Source organism: Vulpes vulpes, chromosome 3 (genome assembly GCF_048418805.1).
Source record: "Vulpes vulpes isolate BD-2025 chromosome 3, VulVul3, whole genome shotgun sequence".
Lineage (NCBI taxonomy): Eukaryota > Metazoa > Chordata > Mammalia > Carnivora > Canidae > Vulpes > Vulpes vulpes.
This window is the reverse complement of record NC_132782.1, coordinates 57,671,850-57,681,291: the sequence shown is the minus strand read 5'-3', so window position 1 is coordinate 57,681,291 and position 9,442 is coordinate 57,671,850. Positions and strand designations below refer to the sequence as shown.

The window sequence follows — 9,442 nt, the reverse complement described above, 5'->3', positions numbered from 1 at the left end:
GGGCAGCAGATAGAGTTGACCTGGCAAGACACGAAAATAAGGTCCTCCTTCATGGAATTCTCATTATAGACCTCTGTAGTCTTTTTTTTTTTTTAATTGAGAAAGCTAAATTCCAACTGTTTCAATCCTATGATTTCCACAGTGGGCCCTAAAAAAACCTGCAAATAAAGTCCTGGGGCCTTGTTAAGCCAAGATTTTTAGAATTGGCTTGCTTTCCAGAACCCAATGGGGGGATAGAAAGAGTGAGGGAGACAGGGTTATGAGCAGATAGGAACACAGATATAATTCCCTTGTATAAAACTGTTGCATAATGGCACTTTTTGCAAGACCAGAGATTATATAAGACATAAAAGCAATGATTCCAAATCAAAGCACTTTATTTGTCAAAGTAACTAAAATAGTTGTTTAAAACACACACACACACACACACACACACACACTCACGCACGTACACATACTGTTTTCTAAAGCGTGATATTTTCTGCCTGAGTCTTTTCTTCTCACTTGGCAGCCCTGTTGTGTACACGATCTCTACAGGAATGCAGAAAAACCACCTGAGGGAGAAAATTACTAATCACTAAAAATTACTAATCACTCTCTCACACTAAACAAATCCCACCGGGAGGTTTTTAGTTACACGTCGGGATATGGGTTCTTTTTTTTTTTTTTTTTTTTTTCCCTCTCAGGTTAATGATACAAAGGCATACAAAATAAAAAAAGGAAGCATGTCACATCTTAATATGCATTAGCAGGGATATTTTTACATGATAGCATCTAGGTCTCAGTCCAAAATAAAGGCAAAGTAGACTGAAAGTCTCTAATGCCCACCACTGGGTCTCTCAGAAAGAAAAGAGGTTGGAGAGAGAATCACACTTCCCACAGCATTGAATGCAGTGCCTATCATCCCCCGGCGGTGGCCCCTATCACTTACACTAAATTCAACGACCTTATTTTCACATGATACTCAATTCACAAGCTCATCGGATGCCCATCATATATTATTTCATTAAATAGATTAGCGTGTTATTTATGGCGGTCCCCCACCAATTTATATCGTATCTTCATACTGTTTATCTCATATTTGTTTATCTTTTACTGTTTCTTTAGTCCATTGTAAATAGCCTAGGCCCGTGTACCTACTTAGCTGATCAGAAGGTGAGTGTATCCAATTCAATGGTCATATTACAAATGAGAGAAATTAGTAGAAGTCGTAGATTTGAGAGGGTTTTTTTTTTTTTCATTTCAGTGTCCCTTGGGTTCTTCTTCTTTCTTTATTATTATTGTGTTGGCTGATTATACAACATAACACCATTCACTATAAAAAAAAAAAAGCTTAGGCAAGTCAAAATTGTATTAAGTACAAAGTGAGAGTCCTTTTCCAATAACCTCCATTTCCAAAGACTGTGATAGACAAAAATATTCTTCATGTATATAAATATAGGGATAAATATAAACGTATCCATCCAAATGGAATAATATTAAACATATAGTTCTATAATTTACTTTCCACTTAGCAATATAGTCTAGATATCTTTCCCTATCAGCAGAGTTACATCCTCCTTTTAAACAGAGTATTTATTACATTTGAGTGTATACCATAATTAATCTAACAATTTCCTATTAGTGGCATGTATCTTATTTCCCATTTGTCAGTCTTCTTCAGGAAGCTGAGATAAACAAGCTTATAATATATTTTTAAATACCTTTCTGATTTTCTCCTGAGAATAAATTTCTAGGAGAGGGGCTACTCCATCAAAAATCATGATCATTTTAAATATTGAAATATATTGCTGATATACCTTGCAGAAAAGTTGATCCAACATACCCACATTTACACAAACACTACGTATCATCATTATCTTTTATCTTTACCAATCTGATAATGATCAAATATACCATGATTGTTCTTTCAGATACATTTCTTTGTTAGTGAAGCAGAATGTCTTCAAATCACTATGTCATTAATATTGTAAAGAAACCTAATTTTTTGAGGTTAAAATTCTTCACATGGTATTTTGCAGATTGAAAGTACCCCTTTTTTATTGGCGACTATTCATTGATCACAATATGAAAGAATCATTCTCATTTTGTAAATGAAAAAGGTGAAACCAAAAAAATTTTGGTAAATGGCTAAGAGAGCAAATAATTGACAAGACTCGTAATGCTACTGCTATTTCTGAAAGGGAAAAAAAATAGGTGGGGCATGCTCTGTGCTCTAGACAGGAAGTGGAAAGCAGAAATATTAAATGACTCACATTTATCTCCCTTCTAACCCAAGCTATATAAAGTCCAATTGCATATCTAACAGAAAACAACCTAACAAGAGTTTGAGCTTGTGTCCCAGGGCTCCAAAATCTAGATTCTTCGTTTTGCCTGCTGCACCAGTACCTAAAGTGCTAGTAAATGTATGCCATGTTCAGCTCTCCTCTAGTGTGTGGTATAAAATTTGGGATAGATTATATTCAGTGATGAGAAAAAAAAAAGAAGTGATTCAACCCTGGTGAAAAGTCAGCTACATTTAAGGGGAATCTCCCTCTGAACTGTGGCTCTCACAATGCACGGCATTAGCTGGATGGAGTCTCTCAATCTTTAATTTTCTATCATTATGTCATGGAAGAGGAACTACCCGAAAAAGAAAATGTGCACCTGGTCAGGGGTGGGGAGGGTGGGAGGTAAGTGGGTCCGTGTGTGCATGCACACATGTTAAAACTCTCCTTCTCTGTGACATTTGGCTTTCTAATTACATTTTGGTACTCAGAGCAATTAAACAACATCTGCTAAATACCCCGTATTTCTTTCCCCCATCCCAGCCCCCACTTCAACATACACTGGCTTTGTTTTTTCTTCCCCCTTTATTTGGAGGCTTGTTGAGGCCTCCCAGTCACCACCTGTGTGGCAAAACCAGCCTTCCCTCAAGATCAGCCGCTCTGCAACAGTGCGCAGGTGTGTCCTCTAGCAATCTCGGCATTCTTGTTTTTCACTTAAGCAGAAAGAAAACAAAAAGGCAGAAGATTAAGTTATACCCAGGTAGTACAAGGATGAGAGAACATAGGAGAAGCAAACCATATAAGCTAGAACCAAATTTAGATAAATGGTACCAGAGGGTTCCTAGGGATGTAACTGGGATCAAAATAAACCTAATAAACAACTACAGAGACACAGAAATATGTCTTTTATGTGATAGCACCAATTGTAGTTGTTATGGAAATGGTAAGTCGATGGTAAATATGATCACATCATTGGAGAGGAAGAATAGAACTGACATATATTGTGTATACCCACTAAGTGCCATGTACTTATGCCAAGACTTCTGGTGTTTTTCTTGTAAGGTTGAGCTTTGCTCTAGACACAAAGTACGTGAATCTATAGAAATAAGGCTCTCTGGTTTCTTCTCCTGCCCCTCACAGATTTACTGGCAGTTCCTGATGCATCAGATCTGCTGTCTTTCAATGTAAAAGCATTCTTCTAATCAGGGCTCACTCACACTCCGTCTCTGTCTCTCATACACACACACACACACACACACACACACATGCTGTGAGAATAAATATGAAAATATTGTGTTCTTAGGAAGACACTACACAAACTCAAGAATCACTGAGCCCGACTGAACTAATGCATAAAGCCAGGGAGATGATAACTACAACATTGTGTTGTACTGCAGGAAGGCAAATTAAAATCCTTAAAGAGGGCAGGCTTTTTTCAGGAGAGGACGGCAGGCTGGCTTGCTGGCTTGCTTTCTAAGGAGCTGAGTCCCATGTTGCAGTAAGATTTCCACAACCTTGGGCAATCGAAATATCAGCTCCCAGCTACGGAGTATTACTCATTCTGTGGGTCAAGTTTTCTCAGGCATTGGCATGCCAAGGCATCAGGAAATCACAGAGAAAAGACCAGAGTAATTATTTTTTTTATGTCTAAAAGAAGAAAAAAATATTTTAAGTAAACAGCCTTGGCCAACATGAATAATTAATAACAGTGTTTTAGACAGGCTTCCCATTCAAGGGAAATTCATGTTTCACTCTGTTTCTGGGGTTTTTTTTAAAAGATTTTATTTATTTATTCATGATAGACAGAGAGAGAGAGAGACAGAGAGAGAGAGACAGAGAGGCAGAGACACAGGCAGAGGGAGAAGCAGGCTCCACGTAGGGAGCCCGATATGGGACCTGATCCCAGGACTCCAGAATCAGCCCTGGGTGAAGACAGGCGCTAAACCACTGAGCCACCCAGGGATCCCCTGTTTCTGGGTTTTTTTTTTTAATTTATTTATGATAGTCACAGAGAGAGAGCGAGAGAGAGAGAGGCAGAGACATAGGCAGAGGGAGAAGCAGGCTCCATGCACCGGGAGCCCGACGTGGGATTCGATCCTGGGTCTCCAGGATCGTGCCCTGGGCCAAAGGCAGGCGCCAAACCGCTGCGCCACCCAGGGATCCCTGTTTCTGGGTTTTTATTCCTGAATATGGAGATGGTGATAGCAAAACTGACATAAAGCCATTTCTGAGGACGCCTAGGTGGCTCAATGGTTGAGTATCTGCCCTCGGCTCAGGTCGTGGTCCTGGGGTCCTGGGATCAAGTCCCACACGAGGCTCCTTGTGGGGTGCCTGCTGCTCCCTCTGCCTATCTCTGCCTCTGTCTGTGTCTCTCATGAACAAATAAATAAAATATTTTTTAAGCCATTTCTGGTAGAAATTTATTCTTGGTACCTGAATGTTTGCTGGCTGCTTTCCTACAGGCTAGCAGAGTGTAGGTGACCTTAGCTCAGAGGCCTCCGGCATGCTGCTGCCATCCTACTGACAAATGGCATGAATATGGTCCTGCTCAGACGTTAGAGCTCCCACTGAATTATGACAGGTCACAGAACTGAGAATTGGGCGGTGGGAAGGGATGTTGTGGTTAGGACCACAGGCACAGTTGGGTTCAAATCCCACCTCAGCTACTTACACAACACTTTGACCTTGGACAAATTATTTAACCAGTTACTAACTCTTCATCTGTAAAATGAGAGGGGGAATAGGACTTTTGTTGTGAGTTTGCTGCTGTAATCGAATGGGATAATGCCTGTGACCCTATAGTTTTGCCGCCCTGCTTTCCAGGGTCATCCTCTGGTAGATGACCCATGACTTACCTAGGGTTTCCCAGCTGGTTAGCCAGGAGTATGACTCAGGTAAGTCCAACTCCCTCACTGCCATTGCTAGGTGGCACCTGTGCCACTACAAGTTGTGCCATCTCCAAGCCCAACTGATGTAGAGAAACAAGTCAGTCTCCCACGCAGCCTAGCCCCACCCAGCTCTATGAGCCCCACCTTTACTTTACCCCCGCCCTGCCCTGCCCTGCCCTCCCCAGATGCCAAGTCTCAGTGGGAGGCCCTTGAACAGCCAGGCCTGAGCCCTGGTCTAACAGGATAGTGAGGCCAAGGTCCAGAACCAAAACCTCCACCCACAAACAGAGGTTGAAAACTGCTGCCATCATCAGCAGTAGATTGGGGCTTTAAAACTACGAGAAAGGGGGGTGTCTGGGTTCCTTAGTTGGTTAAGCACCCAACTGTTAATTTTTGGCTCAGGTCATGATTTCAAGGTCATGGGATCATGCCCTGCATAGGCTCCCTGCCCCGAGGGGGGGGTCTGCTTAAGACTCTCTCCCCATCCCTCTGTTCCTCCCACCCCCTCTTCCAGCTTTTACAGTCTTTAACAGTGGGAGAGAGGGAGGTTTCCAAGCCAGCTCTTGCCAGCTACCTAAGAGGTTTACCAGGGTTTTGTCAGCAATAATAAGCCCAAAAAAAAAAAAAAAAAAAATCTCGCTTCCACATAAGAGGGGAGCGGAGTCCCGACAAGCCAGGGGCCCAGGCCGCCAGCTCCGGGGCTGCCGGGGCGCAGGGGCCGTGGTGGGCGCGTGAGAAGCCGCAGAGGGAGCTGAGCGGCGCTGGTGCAGGCGGCGGGCGACGGGGGTCCCGCTAGTGCCAGGGCTGGCCCGTGGGGTCCACGCGGGGTCCCGGCCTCACGGCTCAGCCCATACCAGGGGACAGGCCGGCGCTGGGGTGCGCCCAGGAGATGGCAAACAGGCCCGTGGTGAGTGTCAACACCAGGTGAGAGGAAGAAGAGAGAAAAGATTTAACGTGTTTGTCCTGGAGAAGAGACACCTCAGATGTGACACGTCGGCGTCCTCGGAGGGGTTCAAGTCTTCCCACAGCTAAACCAATTTCGTTTTTGTGGCTCCAACGGGCAGATCTAGGCCGGCAAGGGGAACCGACAGGCAGGCACCTTTCAGCATCACTAGCAAAGGTCTGTCCCGCTGCAGCAGACTGGGCCCCCCAGTGGTCAAGGGGATGGTGGAATAGTACCATGGGCAGGAGTCCTCTCTGGGCAAGGGGCAGGGCCCAGGGACGTGACTTCTGACCCCTGAGGTCCCTTTCCATTCTGACACGGTAAGGTGGGGGGAGCACACCCAGAGCCACTTACCTTCAGAATTCATTTCAATTTATGTTCCCTCCCCTCCTCCTCTTTCTAAAAAAGTAAATGGGACATAATTATTTCCTGACTCTCAGATTCAGGAACACTTAGAGGCTTATTTTTTTGTTTTGTTTTTAGGATTTTATTTATCTATTCATGAGAGATAGAGAGAGAGGCAGAGACACAGGCAGAAGGAGAAGCAGGCTCCATGCAGGGAGCGTGATGTGGGACTCGATCCCAGCACTCCAGGATCACGCCCTGGGCCAAAGGCAGGCGCTCAACCGCTGAGCCACCCAGGGATCCCCTTAGAGGCTGATTATTAACTCATCGAAAACACTGGACTCTCTCTTTCCCTCTAATGTGTTAGAAACAAGGATAATAAAGAAGTAATAAAAGACACATTTTTAAAAGGCAACATTGAAAGATTCAACTAGATACATTTTTAATATACATATAAGAAACAAAACTCAAAGGCAAAATACATTGGAAAAGGATAATGTTTTTAAAATGGTACAAAAAGATAGTATCTTAATATATGAAAAGTTCATATAAATCAATATGGGGAGAATCATCATAATAGAAAAGAATGCAAAGGGCATGAATAAAAAATAACCAGAATAAGATATAAGTAGAAATAGATATGTATAAAAAAACCAATGACTATGTGAAAAATGTCCAGACTCACAAGAAACAGCAGTTAAAACAACAAATAGTATGTTGCGCCTATAATACTGGTTTCTACTCTTTAAAAAATCAATTATTCAGGACACCTGGGTGGCTCAGCGGTTGAGCGTCTGGCTTAGGCTCACAGCGTGATCCTGGGGTCCTGGAATGGAGTCCCACGTCGGTCTCCCTGCATGGAGCCTGCTTCTCCCTCTGCCTGTGTCTCTGCCTCTGTGTGTGTGTCTCTCATAAATAAATAAATAAATAAATAAATAAATAAATAAATAAATAAATAAATAAATAAATAAATAAAATCGTTTTTAAAAAATCAGTTATGCATACAAATATGGACCCCCATTTTTTGTGGGGTAGACACAATGAATTTCATACAAAGGGTGCTTGCTTCAGAGGGTAGGGGCATTGTGACCCCCTCTCCAATCTCTCTTTAGACACATTTGGCAGCGGGGAAATTCAATCATAGCATGATTACTCATTTGACATGAGTACAGTGGGCAGACCAGACCCTCTTCTGATCTTTAGTTGTAGCATTAAAAAAGTAGCTGGCACAATTTTTGCACAGAGATTTCTTGCAAGGACTTCTTAAGCATTATGTGTTTTATTTTCTGAAATGTAAAGTGTATCATTCAAAGAAAGGCACAGACAGACCTTGGTGAGACCATGTAAGAGTCACAGCTCTCTTTTTCTAGCTCACTGTTTCCAGCGAGAGAGAAAGGTAAATATCATTAAATACCTGTTAAGTGACAGGGCCCTTTGGGCCTGCAACAGGATATCTAGCCAATGGTCTTGGAAACATTATCCCAAATAGCTATTTTCTCATCTATATTGCTCATAAAATTTTTTTAAAAAGCACACATGCATTTAAAATTCCATTTTGATGCTTATGAAGAGGTTTGTTTAGGAAAATTTCTAAGCACTAACTAAAAAGGCATTCCTGAATATCTTGAAATTCAATGTCATGAGTTTTCCTTGTCCACCATCAGTGAGTGGAACACAGAGAAAAAATACTGGTGAGGGAGGCATGGAATAAAAGAGGAGGAACAGTGTCATCTGAAGGAGGGATGACTGTTCAAGGCGGACTGAGACAATGGCCAGGAAGGCAGGTATGAGAAGTTAAAAAAAAAAAAAATGAAAGAAAAAATGTTTAAAAGAGAAACGTCTCCTAGATGTCCATCACCTTGCAGGCAGGAAACGGTCTACTTTTTTTGAATTCTCCTTCTCCCCAACCCTTATTGCTTATTGAATCTCACTGAATTCAGAGAACATGAAGTTCTTGTTTTCTTTATAAAATTATAATAATTTGTTATTATTACAAAGTGCATTCATTGTAGAAAATTTAGAAAATGCACAGGAAGCAAAAGGAGTAAAATGAAATTCACTTTCACCTACATCTCACATGTAACACTGGTAGGCTTAGATATAAATCTTTGTTTTTTTCTATTGTTTTTGTTTACAAAATGAAGAGGGCTAAAATCAGTGAGCAATATCTAAATGCTGTACAATATTCAGAAAAAAATTTTAAAAGAAAAGTAGAAGCTATTTGACATTTTCTAGATTTTTCAATGGCATGAAAATTTCAACTCACTGTTTCTTCACACACACACAAAAAAGTCAACCTTGATTTTGTCAAGAGCTGGCATGAGGGAAAAAGTAGCCAAAATGAGAAAAGGAATAAAAAAGAGAACTTTGTATAATTCAGAAACTAAATAAACTACCTGGAATAAGCAAAGAATATAATGCATAAATTACTTTCAATTGATATTAAAAATTGCATACATATTATTTGCAAACAACAAGCCTACAATTGGTTAAGCAAATGCCATTGCAGAGTTTTCAGGGCAACAGTGGTTGAGTGTCTGCCTTCAGCTCAGGGTGTGATCCCGGGGTCCAGGGATGGAATTCCATATTGGGCTCCCCACAGGGAGCCTGCTTCTCCCTCTGCCTGTGTCTCTGCTTCTCTCTGTGTGTCTCTCGTGAATAAATTAAATCTTTTTTTAAAAAACATCATTGAGACTGAACTACATTTTAACACTTTTTTCCAAAACTGTCTTAGGCCATCAGGACACACCTCTCCAGGGAATGACATCTAAACTGAGACTTAAGGGATTTGTGCACAAGATGCAAGCAAGCTGACTGGTGAGCCTAGGGCTATGGGGACAAAGAGAGCATTCCAAGTAGAAGGAGTAGCACGTTTGAGAGAGAAGAGAGCATGTCACATCCGAAGAACCAAAAGGGCCCCGTGTGGGTGGAAGTGGAGTTCCAGGACTACAGAGCACCCGATGCGTTTGAAGAGGTGAACCAGATCTGATAGGGTCTCG

The 9,442-nt window shown here is 41.9% G+C and overlaps 1 long non-coding RNA gene across 3 annotated transcripts in view; it reads right to left on the bottom strand.

Moving 5' to 3' along the window:
- Positions 1–359: 359 nt before the first annotated feature.
- Positions 360–9,442, bottom strand: part of LOC112926236 (uncharacterized) — a 128,830-nt gene continuing 119,747 nt past the window's right edge. For all 3 annotated transcript variants that reach the window (XR_003236287.2, XR_012000442.1, XR_003236288.2), the window contains exons 3-5: positions 2,828–2,980; positions 1,141–1,315; positions 360–554 (exon numbers count right to left, since the gene is read on the bottom strand). This is a non-coding gene — a long non-coding RNA (uncharacterized lncRNA). The remainder of the gene's footprint in view (positions 555–1,140; positions 1,316–2,827; positions 2,981–9,442) is intronic.